The sequence below is a fragment of the Pteronotus mesoamericanus genome, unplaced genomic scaffold (assembly GCF_021234165.1).
Source record: "Pteronotus mesoamericanus isolate MK-2021 breed Mesoamerican mustached bat unplaced genomic scaffold, CSHL_Meso_final contig_32, whole genome shotgun sequence".
Lineage (NCBI taxonomy): Eukaryota > Metazoa > Chordata > Mammalia > Chiroptera > Mormoopidae > Pteronotus > Pteronotus mesoamericanus.
The window spans coordinates 22,139-32,508 of NW_026555134.1; the positions used below are offsets into that span (position 1 = coordinate 22,139).

At 48.0% G+C, this 10,370-nt stretch overlaps 1 non-coding gene and 1 pseudogene across 1 annotated transcript; one reads left to right on the plus strand and one right to left on the minus strand.

Moving 5' to 3' along the window:
• Positions 1-7,202: 7,202 nt before the first annotated feature.
• Positions 7,203-8,052, plus strand: LOC129072424 (exosome complex component RRP4-like; annotated as a pseudogene).
• A 1,687-nt stretch (positions 8,053-9,739) lies between these two features.
• Positions 9,740-9,846, minus strand: LOC129072606 (U6 spliceosomal RNA). Its single transcript, XR_008529363.1, has one exon. It is a non-coding gene; the product is annotated as a U6 spliceosomal RNA (small nuclear RNA).
• Between the last annotated feature and the right edge of the window lie 524 nt (positions 9,847-10,370).

Below are 10,370 nucleotides of genomic sequence, written 5' to 3' on the forward strand. Positions count from 1 at the left end.
ACTCATTGTGCTCCCATGGGGCCTTCACCCCATCCCAGGAGCTGCAAGCCCCAGGACAGGCTGCCAGGGCCGCACTCAGCATTCCCAGCACGCGGCATGCGGGAGGTGCTCAACCAGTGCCTGTGGAATGACCGACTCCACAAAGACATGGTGGGTGACAGGCTGGGGGCAGGGGAAGGGGTTAGTGTTTAATGGGGCCAGAGTGTCAGTTCGGGGATGTGAGAAAGTTCTGGAGCCAGATGGTGGGGTTGGCTGCACAGCATTGAGAATGTGCTTCATGCCACTGAGCTGTGTATTTAACACAGTTAAGATGGTAAATGTTATGTCATGTGTATCTTATCACAATAAAAATTTGAAGGCTTAAGAAGGCCCTTAGGAACCACCAGAGGAAGCTTTACAAAATTCGAAGTGCCCTAAAAATGCAACATCCTCTTTGAAATTCTTAACTTGTCCTGACTGGCGTGTCCTGATGAGTCCAGAAGTGTGACCATTGGAAAGGTCTTGTTTTTAAGATTTACTTTTCATTTTAATTCTTTTAATGAGGCAGCTCCCTTAGAAAGCAAAGATAGAATTCTATCCACCTGCCAGGCTGACTGCCCGGGAGGTATTTGGTGAATGGTTTAAATAAATTCTTAGAGGAATTCCCCAAGGAGGGCAGGTCTGTCTGGAAGGTGGAGGGACTTCAGGGCAGGTTCTCAGGGCGAAACGAAGCCAGGCAGCCAGTGGGCGGCACTTCTCAGATCTTCTATCTGCAGGTCCCTGGCTGCCCCGCATTCTTCCCTGTGAGGGGTGGATACTTTTCCCTGGTTTCCCCCCAGCTCAGTGTATTCTGATCCGGGACGGGAGGAGAGTTCTCTCCCAGGCCATTACAAAGGCTGAAATACGAACCCGACGTTCCATCTAAAATGCCAGAATCCTGCCTCCCTCCAGGTCTGCTTCTCAGCACTTTTCACAGTGTTCCCACCTTCTCCTCTCGCCTAATTGACTCCGGCAGGATCGTGGGGTGTACGGGGGGCCACGCCGGTGTGGTCAGCTTTCACTCTCAGGGGAGCCCCTCTCATGCATGTGGAGTCAGAGCTGCCGCTGGCTGGAGAGGACAGGGTTGTGAGAGAAAACCCAAGACACCCAGTTACCTGTGAATTTCAAGCTAATAAAAAATGACTTTAGAATAAGCATGTCCCATGCGATATTTGGGACATACATATGCTTAAAAAAATCATTCATTGTTTATCTCAAGTTCAAATGTAACTGGTTATCCTGTTTTGTTTTTAAATCTCACCCAAGGATATGTTTATTGATTTTAGGGAGAGAGGAAGAGAGAGAGCGCGCACATGCGTGCGCGCGCACGCACATGGGTTGATGCTCTAACCAGCTGAGCCATCCAGCCGGGGCTGTCCTCTATTTTTAATTACCAAATCTGGCTGCCCTTGATGGGGCGACTGCCAGACTGGCCAGCTCTTTCCCCTGAGGGACTTGTAGGCGCCCAGGAAGAGCAGGACAGGCAGGTCTCAAAACACATGCACTTCAGGTGCACGAATCACATGCCCTGCAGCTCCTCCAGCTGCATGAAGCACATGACCAGCATTGAGACGGGACAAGGGGGCTGCACAGGCACATGAGAGGCCTGCGCCACCGGGACTATTCCTGGAATAAGCTGCCAGATCGTGTGAACTTCAAAAGATCCTTACTCTCCCTCGGCCTCAGTTTCCTCATTTGTGGCACGAAATATCAATGTGGAGGTGTAGTATCATCTCCACAGGGCAGTGGTGAGGATTAACTGCTAAACAGAGTACTATACACCTGGCATACAGTAAATGCCAAATTAATATTGGTTCCGATTAACCATTTGTGATAGTTTGATTCCTATCTGTTGTCCCACCAGGTCAAGCGCCTGATTGTTGGGGGAAGAGTGTGTCTGTCTTGTCCCTGTCACATACACAGTGCCTAGACCAGTGCCCAGCAAACCATAGGCACTCAATAAATATCACAATCTCTCATCAGTTACTAAGCGTCTGGCGCTGCTCAAATCATCCAAACCCAGCTGTGACCAAGGAGCATGGTGTCCACACCACGGAGCTCATAGGGATTAAACAATGACATTTAGCCCTGACCAGTGTGGCTCAGTGGTTGGGTGTCATCCCACAAAGCGAAAGGTGACAGGTTTGATTCCCAGTCAGGGTACATGCGTGGGTTGCAGATTTGATCCCCAGTGGGGGCGCATATGAGAGGCAACTCATTAATGTTTCTCTCTCACACTGATATTTCTCTCCCTCTCTTTCTCTTTCTTTTACTTTCTCTCTCTAAAAAAAAAAAAAAGTAAATAAATAAAATCTTTTTAAAAAATAAATAAACAATGAGGCTTAAATGTGTAATGCAAAGGCTGGTGACACAACACGAGGCAATGAAAACCGTAAGGAGGAACAGTTTTCTGCTTACATAGCAAGTGACGAGGCAGCCTCCTGAGCCAGGGCAGTCAGGGGAGACCTCTTGGAGGAGGTGACCTTTGAGAAGAGGCCAGGATTAGGTGAAAGAATGAGCCAGAGGAACAGAACCAAGAAGCGGGCACAGCACACACCAAGGCCATGAGGCTGGACCGAGCTGGGCCTGTTGGGGGAAGAGCACAGAAATCTGTGTGGTTGGAGCAGAACGAGTGAGGAGGAGAGAGGGAGGAGGTAAAGGCAAAGAGATGATGGAGGAGGTAGATGGTGCAGGGTCCAGTGAGTACAGCAGGTCTTGTGCCTTTACTCCAAGACCTAGGAGCCATAGAGGGCAGGGGCGGAGCAGACTGGGTGCTCACACACGCCCTCTGGTGGCTTTGGGGAGGAGAGACAGGAGAGGCCAAGGCGGAGCTGGATACAGGGACCTGGAGGAGACCATGGAGCCACCACTCTTTTCCATTGCAGGTGGATGAGACATGTTTGTGGAGAAAAGGCAGGGAATAGATGGTCCCAGAGTCAGCCCCTCCTGGACGCATGGTCCTTGGGCTCCTGGCTTCCTTGCTGCCTCCCCAAATCCTTGCTGCATGCCCCCCCATGAGCAGTTCACTCAGGGCTGCTTGCTGCTCCCCAGATTTTTATAGAAGGCTTGCCTACTTAGGCCAGACCCACCCAGCATAATCTCCCTTTGGATCAACTCAGTGTCAGCTGAATTGGGAACTCTAATTACACCCGAAAAAGCCCTCCCCCTGCTAATTACACAGGGTTTGTGCACGGGAGCAGGACTCTTGGGGTCACCTCAGATTCTGGCCATTTTGGGAAGACCTAAAGTGGGCTTTACAGCAAGGGTTCTGGTGGGATGAATTGGGTCCATCTCTCATCCCCAGCTCCTATTCTTCAGGTTGTCTTAAGTTAACCAGCCATTTCCTGCTTCTGAGCCTCAATTTCTCTGCCAGTAACAGGGAGACAACGTCTTTGCCCACAGGACTGGCAAGCCAATGAAATGGGGTGTCTGAAAATCCCTCGCCCTTGAGGTCTCAGACTGGAGGCATTCAGAACACAGTCTCCTCTTAGCTGTCAGTGGTTTACTTTGTTTTCTTTAAAAGAATTTGCCAACAGTTAAAAAGCAGGACATTTTAAAAGTCTGGACTTCTCTCTTCTCTCTAGAAGTCCCCACACACTCTCTGGCCTGGCTGGATGGTGTTTCATGGAGCTGCACTGGGCCGGAGTGGAACAGTGTCCCCCTGTCAGACAGGCTCTGGGCCCCTGCGGTCCCTCCCAACCTCACTGCAGGTGGGCTCCGAGCAGGTCCATTAGGGAGAACACCTGTCACTATTTTACCACATTTTCCTCGTACAGGAGTAGCGAAGAAACTATAATTGGATAAAGATGAGTGATGGTCTTGTGAGAGCAGTTTCTTTAAAAATAAATCCTCCTTTGCCATCAACCTCTCAAATTCCAGGGGTCTTCCCAGCAGGGCCTAACGTGGGATTAAAAACTGGGCCTGAGATGCGAGGCTGTTCGCAGTCCCCTGAACCCTGCTTTGCAAAGGCAGTTTCTGCCTTGGGTTAAGCAGGCTTCCCACAAACTCACATCCACCCGGAACTTCAGAATGTTATGTCACTTGGAGACAGAGCCTTTGTGGGCATGAGAATAGACTAAGTAGGTGGCTACAGTGGTTTTCTGTGGCATGATGGGGTTGTTAGTGTTAGTGCCTGCCAAACGTTTGACGTGGAGTTCGTGTGTCCCTGGCTGGGTTTCTTGGCTCACTGGCTCAGGTGTCCATAATTTCTCTGTCCATTCCTTTCCCAGCTTTATTTACCCCCAGGGACGTTTATGAGGGTTACCAGGCACCTGGCACACAATTGGTGCTGAATAACCGTTGGTTCCCGTTGCTATTGACCAAGTAAATAAACCTGTCCTCATCAGACAACCAGGGGCTAAGACTGGGAAGAGGAACTGCATGCTGTCACCAGAGGGCAGCAAAACACCAGCAATGCGGCACCTGCTCCCACCCGCGAGAAGAAGCCTGCCCACTGCCTCTTGCAAGTTCCCATTCCTCTCCCTGGCAGAGAGAATCCCTAGGGTCCTTGAACGCCGAGACTGGAGAACACACAGCCCCAGAGCCCTAGCTCCACAAAACGTCCCTGGGCTCCTGGGGACCACTAAGAGGGGAGTGGCGGTGGACAGGGCCCATGGAGCTATGTTCCACAGAGAAAAATGCACACCCCCTTACATTTAAATGGATTTATCCCCCAGAACATTATAGTAGCTGAAAATTTGTGGAAAATTTAAAAAGTATGTGTATTAAAACTCATGGCACTATTTTAGATTTAAATGTACATTTTTGTATTTATACTCCAAACAGAACATATAATTTTCTTCCAGTCCTGCCTCTGCAAACTACTTTTCCTGCACTGGTTTCCTGCTGAGTAGGGGTGGGGGAGGGGGTGACAGCTTGTGGGCAAGGAGCTTCCTTTGTGAGGTGACAGAAATGTTCTGGAACTAGACAGTGGTGAGGGTTGCACAAGTCAGTGAATGTACTAAAAAAAACAAAACACTGGATAGTCCACTTTAAAATAGTGGATTTTTATGGGATGCAATTACATCTCAATTAAAAGAAGACATCTCCATAACGTTCCAAGGGTGGCTGCCTCCCACACAGCCTTTGCGTTCTTATCTGTGACATCAGGGATTCCCTTTGGCAGGTGCTGGCCAGCACTTGGCACTATTGATCTTTCGGGTTTTAGCTGTTCTCACATCGCGGTGGCCCCTCTCTGGGGTTTTAATCCGCACTTCGCTGTGGGCTGGTGCTGTTAAGTACATGCTTATGGCCATTGGATGTCCTTTCTCAGGACCTGCCCTTTAAACCTTTGGCCCATTTTCTCAACTTGGGTTTGCTGATTTCTTTCATTGGTTTGTGAGTGTTCTTTACATATGCTAGATCCAAGTTCTTTGTTGTGTTATGTAGTGCAAATAGCTTCTCCCAGCCTATTCTTTGCCTGTTGACTCCCCTAATGGTATATTTGGACAAAGAAAATTGTTTAAAATAAAATAGTAAATGTTTTAATTAGAACTAAATTTTATAGGCAAGGAGGCTTAGTAGATGAGTCATTGAGGAGACAGTTTGCCAGCAGTAGCATCAGCTTTTCCACGTGGAGGACAGAGAAAATGAGATTGGCTTCATTCACAAATAAAGAGGCTGAGGTTCCCAGAAGCACCCTGGCTCGTCCTGGGGCCCCGGAGCAGCAGCACCATTCTGTGTTCCTGGTCTGAGTAGAAGCCTGGGAGGGTGATTCTGGAAGACACCCACCCAGGCCCCCATTAGGGTATTTCTAACACACTGCAGGGTTGGCATGCAATCCTCAATTTTGAGTTACAAAAGCTCATTTTCTGCCAAGTGTAATGGACGGGAAGGCCACTATTTATGTCTTGTCCCCTCTGGCTGGCTGCCTCACAGGTCAATCGTTTGTGTAAACATGTGGTGTGGAATGAGGACATGGCCACCCACAGTGGCTTCCGGAGGACCTGTGCCCCATCCCTGTCCACTGCTGGGTCCCCAGAATAGTGGTGCCGGAGGTGCCAGAGTGGGCAGCTGGGAACAGTGTGTCTGCACCAGGTCGTCAGTGCCCAGCCTTTCTGGACCCAGATCATAGATGGCTGGGGTCCTGTAATTCTTCACAAAATAATGGAAAGTTGGCTGGTAGCTGAGGGGCAAGCCAGCCCTGACCACACCCCTCCCTTGATTCCAGGTGGCTGCAACGTGCCACAGGCAGAATCTGAAGTGGGACTCCCTTATTTGGAGCCCGGTAAAAGGATGCGGGCCAGGACTCCCCCACTGTGCACCAGTCCTATTTATAACAGGAACCCATGGAAAGTTCTCCTGGTCCCATTGAGCTACTCTCATCAATAAGTCATGGGCAGGATGAACGATTCTTCCCCAGGGAGCAGCAAAGAGGCGGCCGCTTCGCCCTCTCCATGCCCTGTCGGCCATGTCAGGATGTCAAACCTGCTGGTCAGGCCATTCGCAAAAGGCCATACAGGGAGTCACTGTGTGGCCTAGAAATTCCCCTTGTAGTTGGAAATAGAGAACCGAAAACACATGTACACACAACAATCTATATACCCACGTTCACAATTTACAACAGCTAAAAGGCGGACACAACCCAAGTGTCCATCAGTGGGAATGGACAAACACACTGTGATCCCTCTACACACTGGAATATCACTCAGCCAGGAAAAGCAGCGAAGCTCTGACACTCGCTACAACATGGACAGGCCTTGGACACATGATGCTCAGTGAGAGAAGCCAGACCCAAAAGATGACACATTGTGTGACTGTATTTACGTGAAATGTCCAGGACAGAGACAGTTGGGTCAGTGGTCGTCAGGGTGTGGGGAAGGGGGAGGGGTGTGACTGCTGATTGGGATGGTTTTTTGGGGGTGTTGATGAGGAAGCTCTAGAATTAATAGTACCGATGGTTGCACAATTCTATGAATGTACTAAAAATCATTGAATTGCATAATTTATTTTTGCATAGTTTTAAAATATATCTTTACCAGGTTTGTGTACAATTTAATTTATACAATTCAGATAGATATACTAAAAAAAAAAACAAAAAAAACCTGCCCCAACTCACCATTTCACTTATTCCACCAATTCATCTTTCTAGGAGCAAACACTTTCCACATTCTTTTTTTTCCAGCTTTGTTGAGGTATGATTGATCTGTAAAAATTGTCCTCCTATGTTGTTCATTGGCACCAAGATGGCGATGGAAACGAGGCTTCCCATCACATGCAAGCCTCTTGGTGAGCACCTGCGCCGCAAGGCTGAGGGACCCTCCATGGTGCCGGAGGACACAGTCATCATGGACACAGGTTCCATGTGGGGCCGTGGAACTTACAAGGGGGAGGAGAAACGCAAGGCCTCTGTGACTGGGTCGGTGGAAAGAGTAAACACGCTGATCTGCGTGAAAGCTTTGAAAACCAGACGTGATGGCGAAGTAGGCGCCATCGTGGTGGGGGGATCACGGAAGCTCAATCAAAGAGGCGGAAGGTGGAGACCAGCTCCAGGCTGGATGCAGCCTTGCTTCTGTCATCCACAAACTTCCCCGTACAAGAGCTGCGGGGAGGAGCTGTGGAAGATGAGCTGCCAGTGAGAGGGGTTTTTTGCAGAAAAGGGACTCCAGGCCGTGTTCTCTAACTGAGTCGTCTCTCTGCACATGAGGAATCTGAAACACAGAAAACTAGGTCAGGCTGCTTCGGTCCAGGTTTCCCTTCCTGATGAAATGACAGATGACTCCCTTCTGCAACTTGCCTTGTGGTGCCTCAGGGATTCTGGGCAACAACAGCTTCACCTGGATCTACCCTGCACCGAGCACAAAGACGAGGCTGCAGACGGCTCGCTGCAAACCTGTCTCTCTTGCCGATCCAGAGATGGTCTGCCGGCTTCAGGACTGTGTCCTCGTCTCACTGGTAACTCAGAGGATGACACCTTCTGATACCCATGTCCTGTGTTGCTGTGAGGCACATCAGATGAAAGGCATCTTAAAGCCAGAAATGACAGAGGAAATTGTGATGGAAGCACGTCAGAGGATTTTAGAACAGGAGGGGTAAGAAGAAGAACCTGAAGGAAGGACAAGGCCGTGTGCCTGACGGAGCAGTTGTTGAAAGTGAAGCATCCGATCTGCAGTCCCTGCGTGTGGCTCAGCAAAGACCTGGGACTGGAAAACTCATCCTGGGGCCTCCGTCGGGCTCCTCTAGCCCACAGGCCTGCTGTTTTCCGTTCAAAGGCAAAGCCTGTGGTGCTGGCCCTGTGGGCTGCCTGCAGATCAATAAGCACTGGAGGTGGTGGGGGGCTTTAAAAGCACACAGCGTTCCACAGGTGGACTCCCATCCTGGAATAGTATGGAAAATCTTCTGCCTTCTATTCGTCGTCAACTCACAAGGCACCATGTCCCATGAAATTGCCCCTGTTAAAAACATGGCCCCCCCACCCCCAAATCGTCTGTCTTGGCTTCCATTCCCACCTTCTTTGCAACACAGTTACAACAATGAAGAGTGTAGTTGGTAAAGTTAACCCAGCAGTCAAATGAAAGAATAAAGTGAACCAAACAAGAAAAAATAAATGTATTTAATGTGTAGAATGTGATGGTTAGATATCCATATACATTGTGAAGCGATCACCGCAATGAAGCTAATTAACACCTGCATCATCTCACATAGTTTCGGTCCCTCTTTTTGTGATGAGAACGTTGACGATTTACTCTCAGCAAATTTCAAGGACACAACACAGTGTTGTTGCTATGGTCGCCACATTAGATGCCTGGGACTTACTGATCTTATACTGAATGTTTGTGCCCTTTAAGCAATATCATCCCATTTCTCCCACCCCCAGACCCCTGAGACCACCATTCCACTCTGTTTCTATGAGTTTGACGTTTTTAGATTCCCAATATAAGCGAAAGCATACAGTATTTGTCTTTCTCTGACTTATCTTTCTTAACATAATACCCTTCATGTCCATCCGTATTGTCAAAATGGGAAGATTCCATTCTTTTATGGCTAAATAATATTCCATTGTATGTATGTACATTTTCTTTATCCATTTGTCTCTTGATGGGCACAGGTTGCTTTCACATCTTGGTTATTCTAAATAATGCTGCAATGAACGTAGGGGTTCATATATCTTTTCAAATTAGTGTTTGGGTTTTCTTTTGGATAAATACCCAGAAGAGAAATTGCTGGGTCATAAAGTATCTCTATTCAATTTTTTTAGGAGCTTCCATACTGTTTTCCATAATGGCTGTACCAATCTGCATTCCCACCAACAGGGCGTGAGGGTTCCCTTTCATCCACATTCTCAACAACACTGGCTGTTTATTGATTTATTGATGATAGCCGTTCTGACAGGTGTGGGTGATATCTCTTTGTGGTTTTAATTTGCACATCCCCGATGATTAGTGACGTTGAGCATATTTTCATATGTCCGTTGGCCGTCCGTATGTCTGTCCCCTTTGCAAGAATGCCTCTTCAGGCCCTCCGCACATTTTTCAGTCGGGTTACTTTTCAACCCTCTGTCATAGCTGGACCTCACTGTGAGGGGGGCCCCGCCCCCGTCCTCCCCAGCGTTCCACATTTTCTTTTTGAGCAATATTTATTTATTTACTTATTTATGTATTTGCCTTCCATCATAGCCTTTATTCAGCATCAAACTAGGTTCCTGGTGAATGCAATAAAACACAAAAGAATAACAAAGCCATGAGAGTTGGGAAGAAAGAAATAAATTGTTATTATTTGCAATAAAATTGTAGAACGCTCCACAAATTTGCGTGTCATGCTTGTACAGGGGCCACGCTGATCTTCTCCGTATCGTTCCAGTTTTAGTAGATGTGCTGCTGAAGTGAGCACTTTCTGAGCAGTTTTAGGTTTACAGAAAAATTAAGCAGAAAAAACAGAGTTCCCAAATACCCTCACACCAATTCCCCTATTATTTTCCCCTGTTATTAATATCTTGGTACATTTGTCATAATTGATGAGCCAGAATTGATACATTATTATTAACTAAAGTCCACAGTGGACATCAGGGTTCTTTTCTGGTGTTGGACTCTCTATGGGTTTAGACAAATACACAATGACACGTACCCACCACTACAATGTCACACAGAGTAGTGTCACAGTCCTGAAACCCTCTGTGCTCCCCCTGCGAATCCCTCCCCCACCTCAACACCCACATCTCCTCTTCCTGTTTCCACAGTGTTGGCCTTTTCCAACATGCCCTAGAATTGAAATCATACAGTACATAGCCTTTCAGACTGGCTTCCTTCACCCAGTAATATACATTTAAGATTCCTCCATGTCTTTTTGTGGTTTGAGAGCTCATTTCTTTTCAGCACTGAATGACATTCCATTGCCTGTATGGACCACCGTTATTT